The following is a 24,748-nucleotide window of genomic DNA, read 5'->3' as shown; positions in this document are numbered from 1 at the left end:
AGCTCCCACAAAGGCACTTTTGTCTGTGAATGGCTGCCAAGTTACTGTTCCTGACTGAGGATACAAGCAGGGGACTTCCTATTCTGCCATCTTGCTGGCATTACTGTTCTGTCTATTATTGAAAATTGGGTTTTGAGGTCTCCAACTTTAATAGCTGAATCATCTATTTTTCCTTGTAATTCTAGCAGTTTTTGCTTTGTGATTTTGTGCTTTGTTGTTCAGTATATATGTTAATAATTGTTATGTCTTATGGATTGATCGTTTTAAAATGCTCTTTGTTTTTAACAATAACTTTTGTTAAAGAATATTTTGTCCGAGCTGCTCCAGCTTTATTTTAGGTACAGTTTACATGATATATCTTTTTTTTTTATCCTTTTACTTTCAATCTATTTGTGCTTTGACTCTAAAGTATATCTCTTATACACAGAATACAGTTAATCATGGTTTTCCCCCCCAATTTGGAAATCTCTGCCTTTTGATTGGAATGTTTATTCATTTTACATTTAATATAATTACTTATAAGGTAGGATTTATGACAGCCAAGTTGCTATTAATTTTCTATATGTCTTATGTGTTTCCCCCCCTGTATTTCTCCTTTATTCTTTTTTTTTTTTGGTTAAATAGATATTTTTAACATCAATATAGCTTCATTTCCTTCCCTTATTTTGTGTTATTATTGTCTTATAATTTACAAATATATAAATTACAAGGCCATCAGCACAAATTTATAATTAAAATTATATTTTAATCAAATAGGAGAAGAAAAATGTTACAAACAAAACACATTTATTTTTTATTTTTATATTTACATATGTAGTTTCAGCTAAGGTAACTGATTAAAGTGCTCTTTATTTCTTCATGTAGATTTGGGTTACTCTCCTGTGTCTTTCTATTTCAGATGGAAGGAATCCCTTTAACATTTCTTGTAGAACAGATCTCATAGCAAGAAATTCTGTCTCTCTTTTTAAAATCTGGGGTTGGCTTAATTTCTCCCCTTTTAAATGATGGATTTTGTGGCTATAGAATTCTTGGTTGAGAATTTTTTCTTCCATCACTTTGAGTATGTCATCACATTGCCTTCTGGTCCGCATGACTTATTAGAAGTTAGTTTTTAAGCTTACTGAGGATCACGTGTACATGTTGAGTCATTTTTCTCTGTGTTTATATTTCAACAGTATGACTATGATGCATCTGGGTCTGGATCTCTATGAGTTTATCTTACTTGGAATTTGTTGATCTTCTTGGATGTGTAGATTAATGTTTTCAGCAAGTTTGGAAAGTTTTTAGCTATTATGTTTTCAAATATTTCTCTTTCTATCTTCTCCTTCTAGGGCTTCAATTTATAAGTACATTGGTATGTTTGATGATGTCTCCCAGTTTTCTGTAGCTCAGTTCACTTTATTATTTTTCCTTGTGTTCCTCATACTGGATAATCTCAACTAAGCTATCTTCAGATTCATTCACTATTTCTTCTGTTCACTCAGATCTGCTGTTGAAACCCTTCTTGTGTAATTTCAATTTTAGTTATTTTATTTTTTAAGTCCAGAATTTTCAAGTGGTCCTTTCTTATAATTTCTATCTCTTTATTGGTATTCTGTATTTGGTAAGATATAATTCTTATACTTCCCTTTAATTCTTTAGACATGCTTTACTTTAGTTCTTTGAATAGATTTTTAATAGATAATTTAATGTCTGTGTCCGTTAAGTCCAACATTTGGCCTTCCTCAAGGATACTTTCTATTGACTTCTTTCCTGTGTATGTGCCATGTTTTCTTGTTTCTTTGCATGTCTTGTAATTTTTTTTGTCATTAAAAACTGGACACTTTATATATAATGTGGCAACTCTGGAAACCAGATATCCTCAATTCCAAAAGTTTATTGTTGCAGTTGTTTGTTCTTATTGCTGTTTGTCTTAAAAATGATTTTCCTGGACTAATTCTGTAAAGTCTGTATTCCCAGCAATATGTGGACACTGAAGTTTCTGCTTGGTTATCTTAGTGGTCAGCTAATAATTAGACCAATATTACCTACAATGCCTCTAATCAATATGTCTCTTGCCCTTTGCTAAGAGGCTGTGTGTGTGTGTGTGTGTGTGTGTGTGTGTGTGTGTGTGTGTGTTGGGGCTTACATTTAGTGCTCAGGTAGTTTACACCTCTTCCTTAGCCTTCACCCTTTGATTGCACAGAGCCTCAAAGAAAGCCAGAGGTAATTGATTAGGTCCTTCTCAGGTGTGTCCTGGCATGCAGCTCTGCACATGTATGTAGCTTTCTAGATCAAAAAAGAATATTCAGAGCTTTTCAAAACATAATTTGAATATCTCATTCCCAAGATTTCCTTTTTTAGTTTTTTGGCCAGACTCTTTGACGCAGTTCATATCAACACTTCAGGGACATGTCATATTCAGAAATTTCCATGGATTCCTTTTGACTAATGTTCTGGAATTGAGTTTACTCCACTGAGTGAGCTCTTAGTCCAAAAAAATACAAGTCCTGTAAATGGGGCTTTTTCAGGGACCTTCCAGAGAGGTCAACTGGTAATAATTCTCTGAGGACAGGACTTTTTGGGGATCTCCAAACCTGTTCTTCCTCCCCTGATGTCTGTTAGCCTACTATTTTCAAGCTTGCCACAGTGCTAGGGAGAGAGGTATTGGAAGTTGGAACATTAAAATGCTATAAAACTTGCTGTTCTTAGTGAAAGTCAGCCAGTTTTCTTGAATAAATGTTCTTTGACATTCTATAAGCCTTTGGTTAATTTCCAAAGTTCTGAAAAATTAATTCTGACCATTTTTGGTCATGGTTCTTGTTAATTTTATAGAGGAGCAGATTTTTTGAAGGTTTTTTTTACTCTGACTTTCCAGAAGTGCTTTTCCTACATTGATTGATTTTTAAATGTTAAACCATCCTTGCAGTCCTTGGATAAACCCTACTCCATCATGCAATATTTCTATATATTGTTGGATTTCATTTACTACAGTTTTGATTAGACTTTTTGCCCTTATGCTCATGAGGAATATTTTTGTGTATTTTTTAAATTGCATGTTTTTTTTTTTTGTTTAAATCAAGGTAAAGTTGTTCATATAGAATGAGTAGGAAAGTGTTACCTTCTTTTCAATTTTATAGACAATTGTGTAGAATTATTTTTTTATTTCATGTGAAGCTATATGGGCCTGGAGTTTTCTTTGTGGAAAATATTTTAATTACAAGTTATTATTTCACTGAAGGAGGGTTATTCAGATTATCTATTTCTTCATGATTGAATTTTGGTAGTTTGTATCCTTCAATAAATTTTTCCATTTCATTTTTTTAACTAAGCAGGACTCTATGGGGCCTTCCCAGGACAGGGCCCTCCCCCCATGTCCTCTGACTGCCTGTTGTTTGTAGAAAAGCTGTAGTCTCCCAAGGCCTCCCATGAGTCACAAAGTTCTGGCTCAAGAATTAATGATTGAAAGGATGTGAACATGTAGTGACAAAAGTAGTAGTTGGGCTAGGAGAACTGGTAACAATTTAAACAGTAAATCAGCCATATGGCAGTCTCAGAATCTTTAGTTCCTCTCTGAAGTACCTGAACAGTATCTGATGCACATTTACTGAGTTGTTTTACTGATGCTAAAACCTCCACAAGTGGAAGAAATTAACAACTTGATGATCATGAGCACATAGCCCCCAGACTTACTAAAGTCTGAGGATTGATAATGTTAACCCTTGTGACAACACCCTGTTACCTCTTCATCAACCAATCAGAGGATTGTGCACAAGCTGATGACACACACTGTGACTCCTCTCCCTCACCTTGCTTTAAAAAAATCTCTCCTTAAAACCCATCTGAGAATTGGGGTCTTTTGAGCATGAGCCACTTCTTTCTCCTTGCATGGCCCTTGCAATAAAATTTTCTCTGCTCCAAACTCTGATATTTTGATTTGTTTGTCCTCACTGTGCATTGGGTACATGAACTTGGGTTTGTCAAATTTATTGGCATACATCTTTCATAAATTCCACTTTTTAACATTTTAATATCCATAGAATCTCTAATGATGCCCCTTTCTCACATTTCCAGATAATGGTATTTGCGTCTTCCCCCCCCCCTTAATCTGGCTATAATTTTGTCAATGTTATTCATCTTCTCAATTGACCAGTTTTCAATTTCATTTATTTTTCTTTATATATATATTTATTTTCTATTGTATTGATTTTGCTCTTATCTGTATGGTTGCCTTTCTTTCTCTTACTCTGGGTTTAGTTTGCTCTTTTTAAAATGTCTTAAGGTGGAAAATAAAGTCATTGGTTTGAGATCTTTCTTCTTTTCTAACATAGGCATTTTAGTGCTATAAATTTCCCCCTAAATACAGCTTTAGGTGCATCCCATACATTTTGACATGCTATGTTTTAATCTTTTCCATTTCAAAATGCTGTATAATTTTCTTTGACCAATGAATATGTTAGAAATGCTAATTTCAATTTCTAATTATTTGGAGAATTTTCAAGAGATATTCTTTATTGATTTCTAATTCCATCACATTGTGGAATTAAACTAACATGGCTTATATTAATTTAATTGTTTTAAATTTATTAAGACACAATTTATGGTCCTCCCAGCATATGAAGAATTCCAAAAGGCACATGGATGGAGCTGCTTATTTCTATTCTCTTATGTGCTGATACTAGTTGTAGCAATTCTATGCAAAAAAAAATTGTCAGAAAAAGTAAATATTAATTGAGAAAATGCATAAATGGTAATCATAATAAAATACAATTTGGTCTCATTGCCATTATGTAACATCTAAATGTCCTATATTCCCTTATAATTTCCCAATATTACTGATAACACTAATTATAGTCACTTGACCACTTTTTAAGTTATTTATATGTTTCTATATTTAAATTTTTATTTCAATATTTGTTCACAGTTAACAACAAATAGTTTAAAATATATGAAACACCAGACCTCTCTTTAATGTGAAACTCTAAGCATGAAGTCTGCCTAATGAAGGTATTATGACAGTGCAATTTGATAAGAGAATGGAAAAGCATGTGCATAGAGGCACTGTAAAATTACTGAGGAGGTCACTATATTGGCCCAATTTTTAAATTGTTCTCGTCCTATGAATAGACATCCAGCTGGAACCTCTGATTAATGTCTGGAAATAATCTTCTAGAATCCCCAGACAAGTATGCTTACCATTGATCTTGGTAAGGTAGCTCTTGACAAATGAGCATTTCTATAACTGGGTTACATTCCTACAGAGCTATTATTTGTATTAACAAGACAGTAAATGCTTCAGCTTTAGTTTATTGAAGCTAGCAATTTGGCAACTGCATAAACTTCTGCAGAACCACTTCTCTCTATGGGGATGGCACAGTTTGGAATACGGTAATGTTGACACATGCAAAAATTAGAACAGAATAAATAATGTGGCAGAAATCAATTTTCAATATTTATCAGATTATTGGAGCAAAAAGCAATTAACACCACAACAACATCCCATATAAGCTTTCTGTTAGCAACTTCATCTTTTCTCACTCTCCTAAGCAATATTAGTTCACATTGGAACAATACTATTATTGCCAAGTGCTGATCTACTGATTGTATCACTAGATCTAACTATATTTTTACTCGATCTGCACTTACAATTTTTTCATTAATTTTCTCTCTCCAGTAGTATTTTTTAAAAAAACTTTTACTTTTTCTATTTAGGGGCAACACCCATATTTCTAATCTGCAAAAATTTAGCCAAACTCTCTAGATGGAATCATATTAATGCTTTCCTGCCATATGTGCTTTTCCATTTTTCTTAGACCTGCTTAACCAAACCAAGAGCATCACTAACTTACACTCCAATCTCTATTCAATCATGCCCACTTTGCCACAGTCTCTCAATCTAATTACCATTTTTTTGTAATTAAGTAAATAATGAGTTTACCACATAACTAAAGCTGGCCTGGAGAAACGACCTTGGATTTATCTTCACACAAACAGTATGCTTAGAAGATACTGACAAGATAACTTGTGAATATTGAGGGCAAGGAGACTTTAACCTATGTTTATTGGAAATTCTTGACTTGTGGACACACTCCAGAGTTAGGTAAGCCATGTTTGATATGTAAGTTTGATTCGACAGGACCCTAACCTTATATATACAAAGCACACTGGCAACCAGATGTTCTTGTGTCTCTGTGTCAAGTTCACAAACACACTCATACATACATAAACACACATCTAGGCTCTCATCTGAATAAACTACACAATGTTTATAGGGTGGTTGGTGCAAAATAAGAGTGTATCAGTAGCTATTAGACCTTTCAATGAAATGATAATAATTTTCAAGATTTACCACTAGATTAAAATTTTTTGTATCCTGTGTCATTAATCTACTACTTTAACATGACACCATAACTTACAGCTTTATATTTATTTTCTTATTTGTTCATTCTCAAGCATGAATTGCCAGCACAAAGGACAAAGAAATGAAAAGAAAAATCCATAAACCAAATATAAATCTTCTCAAGTTATCTGGAAAGAAACACACGTAGCACCAGAATCTTAAAAATTCCTGCTAGGAAGCTATCCTGAGTAATTTCTTCATGTTAACACTCTTTTAAATACAGTGTAATCAATTTTGCCCTCTCATTGTCATCATAAATTAATTATCAGAATTTAAATTATTATTATAAATAAAACCTTGTATGATTTATCTAAACAATAGCTTTTTCAGAACATCTGAACCTTAGTATACAAATTTTGTTTTGAAATTAATAATAGTATTCAAGTGATTGGAATTGAAAGGCTATCATGGCATGGCTGTGAGTATTTAACGTTATTGCAATGTTTGATTTACGAAATGTCTGTGTTTAAAAGAGAACTTCTTGACTTATCCTAAAGACATCAATTGTTAGTCCCCAAATAACACATTATTTGGTAGACAATATTCCTAGGAAATGTATTAGCTAATATTTGGTCTATTTTGATGGGATATTTTAAACTTTCTACTAAAATATATGTGTAGAAAAGAGCATGCACTATAATTGTACAACTTAATTAATTTGCCATCCAAACACAGCAACTAATCAATACACAGGTTGTAATACAAATATTACAAGCATTCCAAAAACAACCCAGGTGCTTTATTTCCATGACAATCTCCTACATGACTTTCAATGACTAACTCATTTTCAGATCATAGGTTAGTAAATACACATCAGATATGGATGTGGCAATTTCAAAATGGAAATAACTGGCAAGTATAGAATACTGCATCCACAATGATATAATTACATGCTAATGTAATAATCAGTGAAAATGGAATATTCACTAAATTCTGCCACCCTCTGGGCCATTACAGAGATACAAACTTATTCCAAAGTAATAAAATCTATTCAAAGTATTTTTTATCATATGGAATCAAGTTAGAAATCAGTAATAAAAATCGATAGAGAAAGTCCAGCTGCTTGGAAATTAAGCAATGTCCTTCTAAATAATCCATAATTCAAAAATAAATCAATATGGAAATTAGAAAATACATTTATATGAATAATAAGAAGGATGAAGAATGCCAAACTTGTGCTCTTGTGACTTATAGGGAAGTTTAGAGTAAAAAGCAATATATGAGAATTGAAGAAGGCTGAAAATCAATAGATTATATATCACAAGAGCTAGATCAAGGAGACTGAATCAAACTTCAGAAGAGTAAAGAAAAATTAATGAGATTAAGGGCATAAAAACACCAAAATAGAAAGCAGATAGGCAATAAGAAATATTAACAAATATTAGTAATTTGAAATAGTTAGTATGATTGAAACCCTCCTGGCAAGATTAATCAAGAATTAGAGATAACACAAAATGCTAAATCTAAAAGACATACTGCTATATTTAAAATAAAATACTTAAAAAATAAAGACATACAAAATAAGAAGAACATATTACTAACACATTTACAACAATGAATTTGATGTTTCAAATAAAATGTTCATCTGATTAGTAAGAATCTTGTGCAAATGATGTAGTCACAAAGGGAACAAAATTATACAGTCCATTTTTATAAACTTAAAAAATACATAAAAATAAAGTACATTTTTCAGAAGGAGCAGCATTTGGGGAGAAGAGGTTGGAGCTGGTCATAAGGAAGGGTTCTATTATGCCAGTCCTATTCTGCTTCTGTGTCTGAATCCTGTATTATTGTAGAGTAATAATATGGGCAATTTACTGAAAATATATTATGCATCAATATAGTGTTATACTCTTTGGATTGAGACAGTATCCCTGACTTCATGGCTCTGTGAATCTACTAATAGTAACAAATATGCAAATAAGGGTTTGCGAGAAGACATTTTTAAAAGTAAAAAAGTCCCATTTTTTCCTGCTCTTCATATGCTTGCTCAAAAGTTTGTTAATGATCGAGGTTCTAGAGTTCATTTCAATATCTGGCTAAACCAATTTCCTTTTTTGATCTATAACTATTTTTTTTAGTTATTACTCAACTCTTTCGAATTATCTTCTATGGTTCTATAGAAAAAATATAAATAAACAATACATAATAAATATAAACATAAGTACTTCTTGATGGAATCTGTGACCGAACTTTGTCAAGAAAAATGTTTACCTATCCTTAGGGCATTAATCTCAAAGTACCAGGTAACACATAATCTTCAACATAGCTTGCCAGGAAATATATGGACCACTCTTTTTGGTGATGCATATTCAAGTTTTAGAAATAATGATGCCATATATGATATTTCATATTTCTCCATTTGATATCTCTAACATAATACCTTTTCTTTTTAGCCCAACACAGTATTGAAAACTGAACTATTTTGGGTTTCAAAAGAATATGGCAACGTTTATTGTATAAAAACTTCATGGTCTTGAAGAGATCTAACAAAGTTTCACATACAACTTTCCATGTTGCAAAAATGAGAAACAGCTAATTTATGCTAATCCACAAAGATTAAAGTAGAAACAAAAATGTAATGCAATGTGACCACAAATGCCTATGAATAATTGAGTCTGTATCCTGAAATCCCAACAATAAAACAGATGAGGAAAATCTGAAAATATTTTGGAAGATTTCGATTTTACTACAATAATTTTTTGATCCACTATACAATTACCAAAAATTCTGTAAAATTCTACATTTTTCCATCAAAGCAGAAAAGAGTTAAAATGAAAGAAGAAATTATAAAGATTCAATAATGTAAGTGACCTTAGTGAGGGTCTCAAAGAGATAAAGTACACATCATCAAAATATTCTCAAATAAGCCTCTTAAAAGATAAACAGAGAGACCTCAGGACCTGGCACAGAACATATGAAATATGAATTTCAAAAAGCTACTCACCCTTATTCTCTGAATTGGAAGACCTGATTCCAGTCCTTCAATTTCAGCAAAACATGACAAAAAGAAAAGCAGAGTCTTAGAAAATATTCAGTAGTAAAAATAACAAAGAACTAAAATTTGGTTCCATTACCATTATTTACTGTACACATGCAGTGTTCCCCTCTTTTAGTTCAACATTACTGAGACTTTCAGCACCCATCACAGTTGCTTGTTCCCTTCTTAATTCAATCCTTTTCATTTTCTCATTCATGACTCAAGAACATATTTCCTATATACATGTATATATAGTCATATTTGTGACTCTGTTCAAAGTGAGCAAAATAAAGCAAAATGGATCACTGATCATAAAGGTGCATACTGCCTTACAAGATAGGACACTAATGCCCTTTTCTGTGAGAAAGAAAAAAGCATGCTAACAGTGGCATTATGTTGTTACTGAGGGGTCACCAAATAGAGCCAGGCTCTAAGAGTCTTATTTGTCCTATTAGAGGGGCATTCATATGGACCTCAGATTGACATCTGGAATGAGTCCCTCAGCATCCTCAGACAGTTGTGCTCATCATCGATCCAGACAAGCACCCTCACAACAAATAAGCATTTCCACAGCCAGGCTTATTTCCTTCAGGCTTATCTACTGCACTATGAATAAAGAACAGTACATGGTAGAGTAGACATTCTATTTAGTACCTGAATAATGGAATTCTTATATATATAACATCGAAAAAAGTGACCTTGGATTGTTCTAATAAAATTAGATAAAATCTATTGGGAAAACACAGAAAAAACTTAATCAACTAAAAATTTGAAGAGTAATTAGTGTAGCAAAATTATATGTGGTATAATTACAGTACAAGTATAAGTAGAAACATCTATGTTCTGAATGTTCCAGATATAGATTAAAAATATCAATGTTTAGCACACTTGCATTTAACTACAAGATTATTGTCATTCAATACAAAATAGTGAAAAAAGGAATTACGGCAATGACTCTCCAAAATTATTCAGGTTACTTTTTAAAAACGTTTCAAAAAGGGAAGAAAGAATAATGAGAATTCCTTGAACCATGTAGAGACATTCACAAGAAAAAATATATCTATCATAAAAATATTCTTTCTTGAGTCTCTGAATGATCTCACATCGACTACTGACATCACTAGTCATAAAACACATAAGAATTTCGAATGTACCAAAGTAGCTGCTCACTTTTCTTCCCTGAAAATAACTTGTTCACTTGAAAGAACAGTAACTTGTTCTAGTTTTTGACCTACAGCAAAACATCACAAGGAAAATAGATCAGATCATACAATGCATTAAATTAATTAAAAATAAAGCATAACATTGGTTCCATTTTAATTAATCATATAGGCTTTCCTTGCCACAAACATCACAGTTGCTTCATCCATTGTCACCCTTGCTATTTCATTTATCCACTTGTTTCCTCTCTGAATTTTTAACTTTTTGCAAATAGTCTATAATCCCCTGTACTGAACTTTGCAAATAAGTAACATAGCAGTTATCTCAAATGGAAAATTCTAAAGTTGTATTCCACCCAATAAAGACTTTATAAATACCTTATGATGTAAAAGTACCTCTGATTTAAGAATGCAAGACAAAAAAAATGCAAGACACATGGTAAGGGTATCGTGCGATTATTGAGGAGGTTAAAAATTAAGCCAGTTCTGAGAATGTTGTCTTATTAGAAGGCCACTCAGCGGGATCTCGGTACTTGATACTTATGCTCATCCTTATCCAGACAGGACAACTACCAACAAATAAGCATTCCTTACACACACTAATGCTCTTGACAATTTACCACTTTCATCCAACTTATAGTGGATAATGGCACAGGTAGACATTTGACTTGATTTTAGTAACACTGGTTATAAAGGCAACTCGGGAAGCTTCTCAGTATTCTTCTGTCTAGAGTGATACATGAAGTGATATTGCACTGGGACAATTTTCAATGCTGATATATTTATCCAGTATGATAGAAACAAAGAAACAGCAGTTAACTGTGAACTTGGGTAATATCACTTAAAAGATTATTAAAGTATGCAAAGTATACAATGTGATACTCCTTCTATCCAATAGATCTATACCCCCTAGCCACAGAATATATGTGTTCATATAGAAACCATAGGATAAAAAATCCCCACAAAACAACCAGGAAACAATTAACAAAGTGTCAATAAGTACATAACTATCAATAATTACTTTAATTGTAGTGGACTGAATGTTCCACTCAAAAGACATAGAATGGCACTGAGTAGATACAAAAACAAGACCCATATATATGCTGCCTACAAGAGACTCATTTCAGATCTAAAGATACACATAGACTGAAAATGAGGAATGAAAAAAGGTATTCAATGCAAATGGAAACAAAAGAAATTTGGAGTAGCAATACTTGTATCAGACAAAATAGACAATAAAACAAAGACTGTAACAAGAAACAAAGAAGGACATTATATAATGATTAAGTGATCAACCTAGTAATAAGATATAACAATTGAAAATATCTATGCACACGACATAGGACCATCTAAATACATAAAGCATATATTAACGAACATAAAAAAAGAAACTGACAGTAACATAATAATAGTACAGGACTTTAACACCACACTTACCTCAATGGACAGATCAACCATACAGAAAATCAATAAGGAAACACTAAGCTTAAATGAAACATTAGATCAGGTGGCCTTAATAGATATATGTAGAACATTCCATACAAAAGCAACAGAATAAACATTATTTTCAAATGCACATGGAACATTCTGCAGGATAGATCACAGGCTAGGCCACAAAACAAGTCTCAATAAATTTAAGAAAATTGAAATCAGATCAAGCATTTTTTGCAACCACAGTGATATGACACTAGAAATCAATTACAGGAGAAAAAATAGCAAAAAATGCAAAAACATGGAGTCTAAACAATATGCTACTAAATAGTCAAAGTGGTAATAAAAATATACCTGGAGACAAATGAAAATGTAAACACAATTTTCCAAAATCTTTGCAGCAAAAGCAGTTCTAAGAGGGAAGTGTATAGTAGGTTATACAAACCTACTTTAGAAAACCAACAAATAAATCTCAAACAGTATAACCTTACACCTAAAGGAACTAGAAAAAGAGCAAACAAACCCAAAGGTTATTAGAAGAAATAATAACAATAAGAGCAGAAATTAAAAAAACATAGAGACTAAGAAGCAATAGAAAATTCAATGAGACCAAGAATCATCAAGAAAGAAAGAGAGCAGACCCAAATAACTAAAATCAGTAATAAAAATGAAAAGTTACAATCAGCACCAGAGAAATACAAAAGATCATAGAGATTGCTATGAACAACTATGCACCAATAAAATGGAAAACCTAGAAGAAATGAATAAATTCCTAAAAACATACAATCTGCCAGGATTGAATCAGGAAAAAATAGAAAGTATAAACAGCCAATTACCGGTAATAAAATTGAATCATTAATTTTAAAACTCTTAACAAACAAAAGTCAAGGACTAGATGGCTTCACAGGTGAATTCTACCAAACATTTAAAGAAAAGTTAATGCTCATCCTTCTCAAACTATTTCAAAAAATTGAAGAGGAAAGTACATTTTCAAACCCATTCTACAAGGCTAGCATCACCTTGATACCAAAATCAGACAAAGACAATATAAAAAAAGGAAAATTACAGGTCAATATAACCAATGAACATAGATGTAAAACTTCCCAAAAATATATTAGCAAACCGATTTCAACAATACACCAAAAGGACCACACTTGACCATAATCAAGTGGGATTTATCCCAGGGATGCAAGGATGGTTCAATATTAACAAATCAATCAATGTGATACTCCTCATTATCAAATTGAGGAATAAAAATCATATGACCTTCTTAATAGATACAGAGAAAGCTTTTGACAAAATTCAACATCTATTTAATATAAAATACCAACAAATTAGGTATAGAGGGAACATAACATAATATAGGCCATTTATGACAAACCCACAGCCAACATCTTATTCAATGATGAAAAACTAAAATTATCTTCTCTAAGATCAGGAGCAAGACAGGGATGCCCATTCTTACCACTTTTATTTAGCATAGTATTGGAATTCCTAGCCACAGCAATCAGACAAAAAAAAAAAAAAAAGGGAAACTAAATTGGAAAGAAGTAAATCTGTCACTGTTTGCAGATGACAGGATACTATATATAAAAAATCCTAAAGATTCCACCAAACAACTACTAGAACTCTTCAATGACTTCAATAAAGTTGCAGGATACAAAATTAACACACAAAAATCTGTTACATTCCTATACACTGATAACAAACTATCAGAAAGAGAAATTATGAAAACAGTCATTTACAATTGCATCAAAAAGAATAACATACCCAGGCATAAATCTAACCACGGAGGTAAAAGATTTGTACTCAAAAAACTATAAGACATTGATGAAAAAAGTTGAAGATGACATAAATAAATGGACATATACTCCATGCTTATAGATTGGAAGAATTAATATTTTTAAAATGACCATAGTACCCAAGCCAAACTCAGATTCAATTCAATCTCTATCAAAATACCAATGGCATTTTTTACAGAACAAGAAGAAATAATTCAAAAATTTTATTAAAAGCTTTAAAAAAAAGCCAAAACAATCTTGAGAAAAAGAACAAAGCTAGAAGTATCATGGTACCTAATTTCAAACTATAATACAAAGCTACAGTAATCAAAACAGTATGGTACTGGTACAAAAACAGACACATAGATCAATAGAACAAAATAGAGAGCCCAGAAATAAGCCCATGCTTATATGATCAATTAATCTGAAACAAAGGAAGAAAGAATATACAGTGGAGGAAAAGACAGCCTCTTCAATAAATGTTTTTTGGAAAACCAGACAGTTACACTCAAAAGAATAAAAATGGACCGCTTCCTCACATCATATACAAAAATAAACTCAAAATTAATTAAAGACTTAAATGTAAGAGCACAAACCATAAAACTCCTAGAAGAAAACCTAGACAGTACATTCTTTGACATCATTCTTAACAATGTTTTTTTGGATTTGTCTCAGGCAAGGTATAAAAAGGCAAAAAAAAGGGGGGGCATGGGACTACATTAAACTAAAATCTTTTGCCTAGTGAAGAAAACTATCAACACAATGAAAAGGCAGCCTAATAAATGGTAGAAGATATTTTCAAATGATATATCTGATAAGAAGTTAATATCCAAAGTATGTAACAAACTCATACAACTGAACATCAAAAAAACAAACCACCCAATTAAAAACGAGCAGAGGACCTGAACAGCCATTTTTCCAAAGAAGATATACAGATGGACAACAGATACATGAAAAGATGCTCAACATTACTAAACATCAGGGAAATGCAATTAAAAAACAACATGAGATACCACCTCACACCTATCAGAATGACATTAAATAATCAAAAAGACAACAAATAACTGTTGGTGAGGATGTGGTGAAAAGTGAACTCTTGGGACTTCCCTGGTGGCACAGTGGTTAAGAATCTGCCTGCCAATGCAGGGGACATGGGTTTGAGACCTGGTCCGGGAAGATCCTACATGCAGTGGAGCAGCTAAGTCCGTGCACCACAACTACTGAGCCTGTGTGCCACAACGACTGAAGCCTGTGCACCTAGAGCCTGTGCTCTGCAACAAGAGAAGACACTACAATGAGAAGCCTGTGCACCACAGTGAAGAGTAGCCCACGGTCACCTTAACTAGCGAAAGCCTGCACCCAGCAACGAAAACCTAATGCAGCCAAAAAATAAAGAAAGACATTTATTTTAAAAAATCATTGAAAAAAATAAATTTGAACTCTCATGCACTGTTGGTGGGATTGCAAATTGAGGCAGCCACTATGGAAAACAGTATGGAGGTTCCTCAAGATATTTAAAATACAACTGTTATATAATCCAGCAATTTAACTTCTGAGTATTTACACAAAGAAAACAAAAACTCTAATTCAAAAAAATATAGATGTACCCCAATATTTATTGCAGCATTATTTATATAGCCAAGATGTAGAAACAGTCTAAGTGTCCATTGATAGGTGAATGAATAAAAATGATATGGTATATATATGCAATGGAATATTGCTCATCCATAAAAAGAATGAAATCTTGACATTTATGAAAACATGGATGGACCTATAGGGCATTATGCTAAGTGAATTAAGTCAAATAAATAAAGACAAATACCATATGCTCTCAATTATCTTTGGACTCAATTAACAATACAAACAAAAAACCAAAATAAAAACAGACTCACAAATACAGAGAAAAAAATGGGTGGCTTCCAGAGGGATGATGGGTGGGGGATGGGCAAAATAGGTGAAGGGAACTAAAAGGTATAAATTTTCAATTATAAACTAAATAAACCATGGGAATGTAGTATATAGCATAAGGAATATGGTCAATAACAGTGTAATAACTTTATATGAGGACAAATGGTTACTAGATTTATTGTGATTATTTCATAATGTATGTAATAAATGTCAAATGACTGTTAGTACACCTGACACTAATATAATATTATACATCAATTGTATTTCAATAAAAAATAAAATATATTAAAAGCTACAGTGACACCATTTTATGTAAGGGACTTGAGCATCCCAGGATTCTATTATCCTCATGGGTCCTGGAACAAATCCCCTGTGGACACCGAGGGACAACTGTACTTACTGCTCTGAAGCTAGCATGGTTGCTGAATGCTTATTCAGAAAATATCTTCACAGGAATGGAATGGCTATTCAAGGGCTGAGCTGCCCAGCTCAATTTTTCAGATGACTCATGTGGTGAGAGCTGAACTGACCTGAGGGAGCCAGCAGCCTGGATGCAAGGCTGATGGTGGAGTAGAAGGACCTGATCTCACCTACTCTCATGAAAACACCAAAATCACAACAAACTGTTGAACAACCATTGACAAAAAAGACTGGAACCTACAGAAAGGATATTCTACTTCTGAAGAGGAAGCCACAGCAAGATGGTAGGACAGGCACATTCACAATACAATCAAATCCCATAGCCACCAGGTGGGTGACCCACAAACTGGAAAATAATTATACTGAAGAGGTTCTCCCACAAGAGTGAGAGTTCTGAGCCCCACGTCAGGCTCCCTAGTCTGGGGTCTGACATCAGGCAGAGGAGCCCCCACAGCATTTGGCTTTGGAGGCCAGTGGGGCTTGATTGCAGGAACTCCACAGGATTTGGGGAAACAGAAACTACACTCTTGGAGGGTGCACATAAACTCTTGTGTGCACCAGGACCCAGGGGAAAAAGGAGTGACTTCAGAGGAGCCTGGGACAGACCTACCTGCTGGACTTGGAGGGTCTCCTGAGGAGGCATGAGGTGACTGTGGCTCACTAAGGTGACAAGGACACCGGTGGTGGAGGTACTGGGGAGGAATCATTGGCATGAGCTCTTCTAGAGGCCATTTAGATGCCAAGACATGGCCCCACCCAAGAGCCCTTAGGCTCCAGTCCTAGGATGCCTCAGGACAAACAACCAACAGGGCTGGAACACAACCCCACCCATTAGCAGATAGGCTACTTAGAGTCTTTCTGAGCCCACAGCCACCACTAAACACACACCTTGTCATTGCCCTGTCCACCAGAGAGACAAAACCCAGCTTCACCCACCAGAGGGCAGGCACCAGTCCCTCCCACCAGGTAGCCTGAACAAGCCTCTCAGGCCAGCCTCATCCACAAGGGGCCAGACACCAGAAGCAAGAGGAACTACAATCCTGCAGCCTGTGGATTAGTTAGACAAAATAAGATGGCAGAGGAATATGTTCCAGATGAAGGAACAAGATAAAACTCCAGAGGAATAACTAAGTGAAATGGAGATAAGCAATGTACCTGAAAAAGAATTCAGACTAATGATAATAAAGATGATCCAAGATATCAGAAAAAGAATGGAGGCATGGACTGAGAAGATACAAGAAATGTTTAATGAAGAGCTAGAAGATATAAAGAAAAAATAGAGATGAACAATAAAATAATTGAAATCAAAAATACACCAGAAGGAATCAATAGCAGAATAAATGAGGCAGAAGAACAGATAAATGAGCTGGAAGACAGAAAGGTGGAAATCACTGCTGCAGAACAGAATAAAGAAAAAAGAGCAAAAAGAAATAAGGACAGTTTAAGAGGCCTCTGGGACAACATTAAATGCACCAACATTCACATTATATGGGTCCCAGAAGGAGAAGAGAGAGAGAAAGGGCCTGAAAAAATATTTGAAGAGATAATAGCTGAAAATTTCCCTAACAAGGGAAAGGAAACAATCACCCAAGTCCAGGAAGTGCAGAGAGTCCCAGGCAGGATAAATCCAAGGAGGAACATGCGGAGACACATATTAATCAAACTGAAAAAAATAAACACAAAGAGAAGATATTAAAAGCAACAAGGGAAAAACAACAAATAACATACAAGGGAATTCCCATAAGGTTATTAACTGATTTTTTTAGCAGAAGCTCTGCAGGCCAGAAGGGAGTGGCATGATATATTTCAAGTGATAAAAGGGGAAAACCTACAACAAATAATACTCTACCATCAAGGCCCTCATTCAGATTCAACAGAGAAATCAAAAGATTTACAGACAAGCAAACTCCAAGAGAATTCAGCACCAGCAAACCAACTTTACAACAAATGTTAAAGGAAGTTCTTTAGGTGGAAAAGAAAAGACCACAACTAGAAACAAAAAAAATTACAAATGGGAAAGCTCACTGGTAAAGGCAAAGAAAAAGTAAAGGTAGGAAATCATCCACATACAAATATGATATCAAAACCAGCAATTATCAGGAGTGTACAAATGCAGGATATTGAAAATGCATTGGAAATTAAAAGACCAGCAACTTAAAACAATCTTGTATATATATAGACTTCTATATCAAAACCTCATGGTAATGACAAACCAAAAAACTACAATAGATGCACACACAAAAGAAAAAGGAATCTAAATACAACACTAAACATAGTCATCAAATCAGAAGAGAAAGGAACAAAAGAGGAAGAGAAGAAAAAAAACCTACAAAAACAAATCCAAAACAATAAACAAAATGGCATTATGAACAAACATATCAGTAATTGTCTTAAATGTAAATGGATTAAATGCTCCAACCAAAAGACACAAACTGGCTGAATGGACACAAGAACAAGACCTGTATATATGCTGTCTACAAGAAACCCACTTAAGATCTAGGGACACATACAGACTGAAAGTGAGGGAATGGAAAAAGATATTCCATGCAAATGGAAATCAAAAGAAAGCCACAGTAGAAATACTCATATCAGATAAAATAGACTTAAAATAAAGACTGTTACAAGAGACAAAGAAGGACACTATATAATGACCAAGGGATCAATCCAAGAAGAATATATAACATTTGTAAATATATATGCACCCAACATAGGAGCACCTCAATATATAAGGCAAATGCTAACAGACATAAAAAGAGAAATTGACAGTAATACAATAATAGTGGGGGACTTTAACATACCCCCTTACATCAATGGACAGACCACCCAGACAGAAAATCAATAAGGAAACATAGGCATTAAGTGACACATTATACACTTAATTGATATTTATAGAGCATTCCATCCAAGCAGAAAACACATTCTTTTCAAGTGCACATGGAACATTCTCCAGGATAGATCATATCTTGGGCCAAAATTTGAGCCTCAGTAAATTTAAGAAAATTGAAATCATTTCAAGCATTTTTTCCACTCACAACGCTATGAGATTAGAGATCAAGTACAAGAAAAAAACCTGTAAAAAACAGAAATATGTGGAGGCTAAAAAAATGCTGCTAAACAACCAATGGATCACTGAAGAAATCAAAGAGGAAATCAAAAAATACCTAGAGGCAAACACCACGATCCAAAACCTATGGGACACGGCAAAAGCATTTCTAACAGAGAAGTTTATAGCAATACAATCTAACCTCAGGAAACAAGAAAAATCCCAAATGAATGACATAACCTTACACCTAAAGCAACTAGAGAAAAAATAACAAACAAAACTCAGAGTTAGTAGAAGGAAAGAAATCATAAAGATCAGTGTAGAAATAGTTGAAATAGAGCCAAGGAAACAATAGCAAAGATCGATGAAACTAAAATCTGGTTCTTTGAGAAGATAAACAAAATTGATAAACCTTTAGCCAGACTCATTAAGAAAAAGGGGGAGAGGATTCCAATCAATAAAATTAGGAAGGAGAAAGGAGAAGTTACAACTGACACCACAGAAATACAGAGTATCATAAGAGACTACTACAAGCAAATATACACCAATAAAATGGAGAACCTAGAAGAAATAGACAAATTCTTAGAAAGGTACAACCTTCCAAGACTGAATCAGGAAGAAATAGAAAATATAAACAGACCAATCACAAGTACTGAAATTGAAACTGTGATGAAAAAACTTCCAACAAACAAAAGTCCAGGACCAGATAGTTTCACAGGCGAATTCTATCAAACTTTTACAGAAGAGTTAACATCTATCCTTCTGAAACTCTTCCAAAAAATTGCAGAGGAAAGAACACTCCCAAGCTCATTCTACGAGGCCACCATCACGCTGATACAAAAGCCAGACAAAGATATCACAAAAAAAGAAAATTATAGGCCAAATCACTAAGGAACATAGATGCAAAAATCCTCAACAAAAATACTAGCCAACCAAATCCAACAATACATAATAAAGGATCATACACCATGATCAAGTGGGATGTTTCCCAGGGACTCAAGAATTTTTCAATATCCACAAATCCACAGCTTTCAAAAGAAAGCTGGAGTAGCAATACTCATATCAGACAAAATAGACTTTAAAATAAAGACTGTTACAAGAGACAAAGAAGGACACTACATAATGATCAAGGGATCAATCCATCAATCAGTGTGATGCACCACATTAACAAATTGAAGGAAAAAAACCGTATGATCATCTCAATAGAATCAAAAAATAATTTGACAAAGTTCAACACCCATTATGATAATAACTCTCCAGAAAGTGGGCAGAGAGGGAACCTACCTCAACATAATGAAGGCCATATATGACAAACCCATAGCTAACATCATACTTAATGGTGAAAAGCTGAAAGCATTTCCTGTAAGATCAGTAACAAGACAAGGATGTCCTCTTGCCAATTTTATTCAACATAGTTTTGGAAGTCATAGCCATGGCAATCAGAGAAGAAAAAGAAATAATTGGAAAAGAAGAAGTAAATCTGTCACTGTTTGCAGATGCATGACACTATACGTAGAAAATCCTAAAGATGCTAGCAGAAAACTACTAGCACTCATCAATAAATTCATTAAAGTTGCAGGATACAAAATTAACACACTGGAATCTGTTGCTTTTCTATACACTAGCAAGGAATGATGAGAAATTAAGGAAGCAATCCCCTTTACCACTGCATAAAAAAGAATAAAATACCTAGGAATAAACCTATCTAAGGAGGTAAAAGACCTGTATTCAGAAAAATATATGATGCTGATAAAAGAAATTGAAGATGACACACACAGGTGGAAAGATATACCATGTTCTTGGATTGGAAGAATCAATATTGTCAAAATGACTATACTACCCAAGGTAATTTACAGATTCAATGTAATCCTTATCAAATTACCCATGACATTTTTTCCAGATCTAGAACCAAAAAAATCTTAAAATTTGTATGGAAACATAAAAGACTCAAATAGCCAAAGCAATCTTGAGAAAGAAAAAAGGAGCTGGAGGAATCAGGCTCCCTGACTTCAGACTATACTACAAAGCTACAGTAATCAAAACAGTTTGGTACTGGCACAAAAACAGACTTATAAATCAATGGAACAGGATAGAAAGCCCAGAAATAAACCCATACACCTATGGTCAACTTATCTATGCCAAAGTAGTCAAGACTATACAATGGAGAAAAGACAGCCTCTTCAATAAGTGGTGCCAGACAGTTACATGTAAAAGAGTGAAATCAGAACATTATCTAACACCATACACAAAAATAAACTCAAAATGGATTAAACACCTAAATGTATGACAAGATACTATAAAACTCTTAGAGGGAAATATAGGCAGAACATTCTTTGACATAAATTGCAGCAATATCTTTTGGGATCCATCATCTAGAGTAATGAAAATAAAAACAAAAATAAACAAATGGGACCTAATTAAGCATAAATGCTTTTTCACAACAAGGGAAACCATAAACAAAATGAAAAGACAATCCAGAGAATGGGAGAAAATATTTGCACATGATACAACTGACAAGGGCTTAGTTTCCAAAATATACAAACAGTTCAGGCAGCTCAATATAAAAAAACAAACAACACAATAAAAAAAAAGGGCTGAAGATGTAAATAGACATTTCTCCAAAGAAGACATACAGATGGCCAAAAAGCATGTGAAAAAATGCTCAACATCGCTAATTATTACAGAAATACAAATTAAAACTACAATGAAGTATCACTTCACACCAGTTAGAAAAGACTTCATGAAAAAGTCTATAAACAATAAATGCTAGAGAGAGTGTGGAGAAAAGGGAATCCTCCTACACTGTTGGTAGGAATGTAAATTGCTATGGCCACTATGGAGAATAGTATGGAAGTTCCTTAAAAATTAAAAATAGTGGTACTATATGATCCAACAATCCCACTACTGGGTATATATCCAGAGAATATATATCCATAATCTGAAAAGATACATGCACCCCAATGTTCATTGCAGCACTATTTATAATACCCAAGACATGGAAACAACCTAAATGTCCATTGACAGATGAATGGATAAAGAAGATGTGATATATATACACAATAGAATATTACTCAGCCATAAAAAAGTATGAAATAATGCCACTTGCAGCAACATGGATGGACCTAGAGATTATCATACTGAGTAAAGTAAGTCAGACAGAGAAGACAATTATCACATGTTATCACTTATATATGGAATCTAAAAAATTATACAACTGAACTTATTTACAAAACAGAAACAGACTCACAGACTTAGAAAACAAACTTATGGTTACCAAAGGGGAAAGGTGGGGGGAGGGATAAATTAGGAGTTTGGGATTAACAGATACACTCACTACTATATATAAAATAGATAATCAACAAGACCTACTGTATAGCACAGGGAACTCTACTCAATATTCTGTAATAACCTGTATGGGAAAAAATGTGAAAAATAATAGATATATGTATATGTATAACTAAATCACTCTGCTGTACACCTGAAACTAGCACAACATTGTAAATCCACTATACTTCAATATGAAATAAAATTTTAAAGATAAAATAAAAGCTACAATAATTTAAAAAGTATGTTACCGGCATAAAGACAAATATATAGATCAATTGAACACAATAGTGAGCCCAGAAATAAACCCACACATATATATTCAATGGACCTTCAACAAGGGAACTAAGAATACACAATGGAAAAATAGTCTCTTCAATCAGTGGTGTTGGGAAAACTCCATCACCACATGCAAAAGCATGAAACTGGACCCCCACCTTACACCACTCACAAATGTTAACACAAAATGTATTAAAGACTTAAACATAAGACCTGAAGCCATAAAACTCCTAGAAGAAAACACGGGTAAAAGGGTTCTTGATGTTGGTTTTGGTCATAAATTTTTGATATGATACTAAAAGTGCAGGCAACAAAAGTAAAACTAAACAAGTGGGACTACATCAAATTGAAAAGCTTCTGCACAGCAAAGGAAACAACTAGTAAATTGAAAAGACAACCTACAGAATGGGAGAAAATATTTGCAAACCATGTATGTGATAAATGATGAATACACAAATACATAACGAACTCGTACAACTCAATAGCAATCATCATCATTCAATTAAAATTGGGCAAAAGACCTGAATATATATATTTCCAATGAAGACAAATGCAAAAGAAGCTCAATATAATTAATCATTAGGGAAATGCAAATCAAAACTACAATGAGTTATCACCATTATGAAAAACAGTATGGAGTTTTCTCAACAAATTTAAAATAGAATATCATATGATCCAGCAATCTGACTCCTGGGTATATAGCCAAAGGAAATGAAATCAGTATCTCAAAGAGATATCTGCACTTCCATGTTCTTTGTAGCATTATTTACAACAGGCGAGATATGGAAACAATGTCCATTCATAGATGAATTGAAAAAGAAAATGTATACGTATATGAAATGATATATTATGCATAGAAAATAAGAAAATTCTGTGATTTGTGATTACATGGATGAACCTGGAGGGCAGTATGCAAAATGAAAAAACCCAGACAAAGATACAAAAATACAGTATGGTATCACTTATGTGTAGAATCTTTTAAAAGGCCAATTTTATAGACACAGAATAGAATACCAGGGGATAGAGGGGAGGGGGAATTAGGAAGATATAGATCAAAGGGTACAAACTTTTAGTTACTAGATTAGTAACTAATTTAATCTAGTATATAGATCTAATATACAGCATGGTGAATATAGTTAAGAATACAGTATTGCATACTTGAAATTTTGGGGAAGATTTTAAGCATTTTCAACACACACACACACACACACATGAATTAACTGTGGGGTGGGGGATGGATGTGTTAATTGTCTGCATCTTGGTATTTATATTATGATGTAGAGTGTATCAAACCATCATGTTGTACATCTGAAATATATTCAATTATATTTGTCAATTATTCGTCAATAATTCTGGGGAAAAAGAAAAGCTCTTATTGATTTGAACTATAAAACTACCCACAGATATAATCATTTTGTCCTGAAAATTCTTACCAGATATATGTATCCTTAAGCCCTGGTGTTAGAGTAAACTGGAGACTGGAACATTTATTACAACATTCCTGGGTAGCTACCAGGTGTTTCAGGAGATTGAGATTTCATTTTTTCATTATTATTCAATTTGAAAATAACAGTAGTCAGGGATGAGAACTTATCTCTCATGTATGTATTGTTCATGTGGACTATTCTATAATTTCTACACAAGGAATATTTTTCTTACTCTAAAAAGTCCAAAATACATCTGTTGTAAACTAGAGATATATCAATCACAGACATAAACAGATATTTGACAAGTCCTTGGACTTGCATATCTTCAAGGATGCAATATCAAGAACAATAATAATTAATCACGTCATGTACTTCCTTTCTAAGGAAAGAAGTAAAGCAATGTAAAAGTCAGGAACATTAAAAGGGATATCAGTTTGCATATATTTTATCCAAGATCACATATCATAGGCAAAGCATATATATGAATCTCAAACTTGAGACCTCAATTGCCTGGGTCTCTTAATTGTGAGTAATTTGCCAATGATTAAAACATATCACAACACTATAACCACCCTGGAAATATACAATAGGAATGAATATGTCTAAACATTTTTAG

At 33.5% G+C, this 24,748-nt stretch overlaps 1 long non-coding RNA gene across 1 annotated transcript in view; it reads right to left on the bottom strand.

The window, feature by feature from the left end:
* Positions 1-785: 785 nt before the first annotated feature.
* Positions 786-24,748, bottom strand: part of LOC309655245 — a 48,396-nt gene continuing 24,433 nt past the window's right edge. The window contains exons 1-2 of the long non-coding RNA XR_014260692.1: positions 10,514-24,748; positions 786-9,361 (exon numbers count right to left, since the gene is read on the bottom strand). The exon at positions 10,514-24,748 is cut by the window's right edge and continues 24,433 nt beyond it. This is a non-coding gene — a long non-coding RNA (uncharacterized lncRNA). The remainder of the gene's footprint in view (positions 9,362-10,513) is intronic.

The sequence above is a fragment of the Balaenoptera physalus genome (assembly GCF_965194825.1).
Source record: "Balaenoptera physalus genome assembly, chromosome: 2".
NCBI classification, from domain to species: domain Eukaryota; kingdom Metazoa; phylum Chordata; class Mammalia; order Artiodactyla; family Balaenopteridae; genus Balaenoptera; species Balaenoptera physalus.
This window is presented reverse-complemented; position numbering and strand designations above follow the sequence as displayed.